Source organism: Schistocerca gregaria, unplaced genomic scaffold (assembly GCF_023897955.1).
Source record: "Schistocerca gregaria isolate iqSchGreg1 unplaced genomic scaffold, iqSchGreg1.2 ptg000198l, whole genome shotgun sequence".
Taxonomy (NCBI): domain Eukaryota; kingdom Metazoa; phylum Arthropoda; class Insecta; order Orthoptera; family Acrididae; genus Schistocerca; species Schistocerca gregaria.
In genome coordinates, this window is record NW_026061736.1 from 4,638,653 (window position 1) to 4,642,375 (window position 3,723).

Here is a 3,723-nt window from a genome sequence, read left to right on the forward strand (position 1 = left end):
GGCTATTACATCAACTTAGATGGTTCATCTGTGTTCTACTATGGTGCTTTTAGTGTGTCCGCATACCGCAGCACGCGACATAGCTTTGCAGACGATAAGTACAACCGTTTCAGAGAGAAGAGCGGCCAATGTGTCGATCTGGCTTTAAGTCGATTCGATAACAAATGACGAAAACGGACGGATTTCTTAGGTTTTTACTACATATGAATACTTTTCACATTCTCCCGTGCAACTTGGCTGCTAGTCCTCCTTTCATGCAGAATCTTAAGGTCCTAGCTCACGTCCAAGGCACCAAAGCCAGCTAAAAAGTCAATAATCGATACCTAAAACTTTAATTGGATTACTTCTTACTGGCTATTACATCAACTTAGATGCTTCATCTGTGTTCTACTATGGTGATTATAGTGTCTCAGCATACCGCAGCACGCGACATAGCTTTGCAGACGATAAGTGCAACCGTTTCAGAGAGAAGAGCTGCCAATGTGACGATCTGGCTTTAAGTCGATTCGATAACAAATGACGAAAACGGACGGATTTCTCAGGTTTTTACTACATATGAACTTTTTTCACATTCTCCCATGCAACTCGGCTGCTAGTCCTCCTTTCATGCAGAATCTTAAGGTCCTAGCTCATGTCCAAGGCACCAAAGCCAGCTAAAAAGTCAATAATCGATACATAAAACTTGAATTGGATTACTTCTTACCGGCTATTACATCAACTTAGATGCTTCATCTGTGTTCTACTATGGTGATTTTAGTGTCTCCGCATACCGCAGTACGCGACATAGCTTTGCAGACGATAAGTACAAGCGTTTCAGAGAGAAGAGCGGCCAATGTGACGATCTGGCTTTAAGTCGATTCGATAACAAATGACGAAAACGGACGGATTTCTTAGGTTTTTACTACATATGAACACTTTTCACATTATCCCATGCAACTCGGCTGCTAGTCCTCCTTTCATGCAGAATCTTAAGGTCCTAGCTCATGTCCAAGGCACCAAAGCCAGCTAAAAGTCAATAATCGATACCTAAAACTTGAATTTTACTACTTCTTACTGGCTATTACATCAACTTAGAAGCTTCATCTGTGTTCTTCTATGGTGCTTTTAGTGTCTCCACATACCGCAGCACGCGACATAGCTTTGCAGACGGTAAGTACAACCGTTTCAGAGAGAAGAGCGGCCAATGTGACGACCTGGCTTTAAGCCGATTCGATAACAAATGACGAAAACGGACGGATTTTTAAGGTTTTTATTACATATGAACACTTTTCACATTCTCCCGTGAAACTCGGCTGCTAGTCCTCCTTTCATGCAGAATCTTAAGGTCCTAGCTCATGTCCAAGGCACCAAACCCAGCTAAAAAGTCAATAATCGATACCTAAATCTTGAATTGGACTACTTCTTACTGGCTATTACATCAACTTAGAAGCTTCATCTGTGTTCTACTATGGTGCTTTTAGTGTCTCCGCATACCGCAGCACGCGACATAGCTTTGCAGACGATAAGTACAACCGTTTCAGAGAGAAGAGCGGCCAATGTGACGATCTGGCTTTAAGTCGATTCGATAATAAATGACGAAAACGGACGGATGTCTGAGGTTTTTACTACATATGAACACTTTTCACATTCTCCCGTGCAACTGGGCTGCTAGTCCTCCTTTTATGCAGAATCTTAAAGTCCTAGCTCATGTCCAAGGCACCAAATCCAGCTAAAAAATCAATAATCGATACCTAAAACTTGAATTGTACTACTTCTTACTGGCTATTACATCAACTTAGAAGCTTCATCTGTGTTCTACTATGGTGCTTTTCCTGTTTCCGCCTACGGCAACACGCGACATAGCTTTGCAGACGATAAGTACAACCGTTTCAGAGAGAAGAGCGGCCAATGTGACGATCTGGCTTTAAGTCGATTCGATAACAAATGACGAAAACGGACGGATTTCTCAGGTTTTTACTACATATGAACACTTTTCACATTCACCCGTGCAACTCGGCTGCTAGTCCTCCTTTAATGCAGAATCTTAAGGTCCTAGCTCATGTCCAAGGCACCAAAGCCAGCTAATAGGTCAATATTCAATACCTAAAACTTGAATTGGATTACTTCTTACTGGCTATTACATCAACTTAGATGCTTCATCTGTGTTCTACTATGGTGCTTTTAGTGTGTCCGCATACCGCAGCACGCGACATAGCTTTGCAGACGATAAGTACAACCGTTTCAGAGAGAAGAGCGGCCAATGTGACGATCTGGCTTTAAGTCGATTCGATAACAAATGACGAAAACGGACGGATGTCTCACGTTTTTACTGCATATGAACACTTTTCACATTCTCCCGTGCAACTCGGCTGCTAGTCCTCCTTTCATGCAGAATCTTAAGTTCCTAGCTCATGTCCAAGGCACCAAAGCCAGCTAAAAAGTCAATAATCGATACCTAAAACTTGAATTGGATTACTTCTTACTGGCTATTACATCAACTTAGATGCTTCATCTGTGTTCTACTATGGTGATTATAGTGTCTCAGCATACCGCAGCACGCGACATAGCTTTGCAGACGATAAGTGCAACCGTTTCAGAGAGAAGAGCTGCCAATGTGACGATCTGGCTTTAAGTCGATTCGATAACAAATGACGAAAACGGACGGATTTCTCAGGTTTTTACTACATATGAACTTTTTTCACATTCTCCCATGCAACTCGGCTGCTAGTCCTCCTTTCATGCAGAATCTTAAGGTCCTAGCTCATGTCCAAGGCACCAAAGCCAGCTAAAAAGTCAATAATCGATACATAAAACTTGAATTGGATTACTTCTTACCGGCTATTACATCAACTTAGATGCTTCATCTGTGTTCTACTATGGTGATTTTAGTGTCTCCGCATACCGCAGCACGCGACATAGCTTTGCAGACGATAGGTACAAGCGTTTCAGAGAGAAGAGCGGCCAATGTGACGATCTGGCTTTAAGTCGATTCGATAACAAATGACGAAAACGGACGGATTTCTCAGGTTTTAACTACATATGAACACTTTTCACATTCTCCCGTGCAACTCGGCTGCTAGTCCTCCTATCATGCAGAATCTTAAGGTCCTAGCTCATGTCCAAGGCACCAAAGCCGGCTAAAAGTTCATATATTCAATACCTAAAACTTGAATTGTACTACTTCTTAGTGGCTATTACATCAACTTAGAAGCTTCATCTGTGTTCTATTATGGTGCTTTTAGTGTCTCAGCATACCGCAGCACGCGACATAGTTTTGCAGACGATAAGTACAACCGTTTCAGAGAGAAGAGCGGCCAATGTGTCGATCTGGCTTTAAGTCGATTCGATAACAAATGACGAAAACGGGCGGATGTCTCAGGTTTTTACTACATATGAACACTTTTCACATTCTCCCGTGGAACTCGGCTGCTAGTCCTCCTTTCATGCAGAATCTTAAGGTCCTAGCTCATGTCCAAGTCACCAAAGCCAGCTAAAAAGTCAATAATCGATACCTAAAACTTGAATTGGACTACTTCTTACTGGCTATTACATCAACTTAGATGCTACATCTGTGTTCTACTATGGTGATTTCAATGTCTCCGCATACCGCAGCACGCGACATACCTTTGCAGACGAGAAGTACAACCGTTTCAGAGAGAAGAGCGGCCAATGTGACGATCTGGCTTTAAGTCGATTCGATAACAAATGACTAATACGGACGGATTTCTAGGTTTTTACTACATA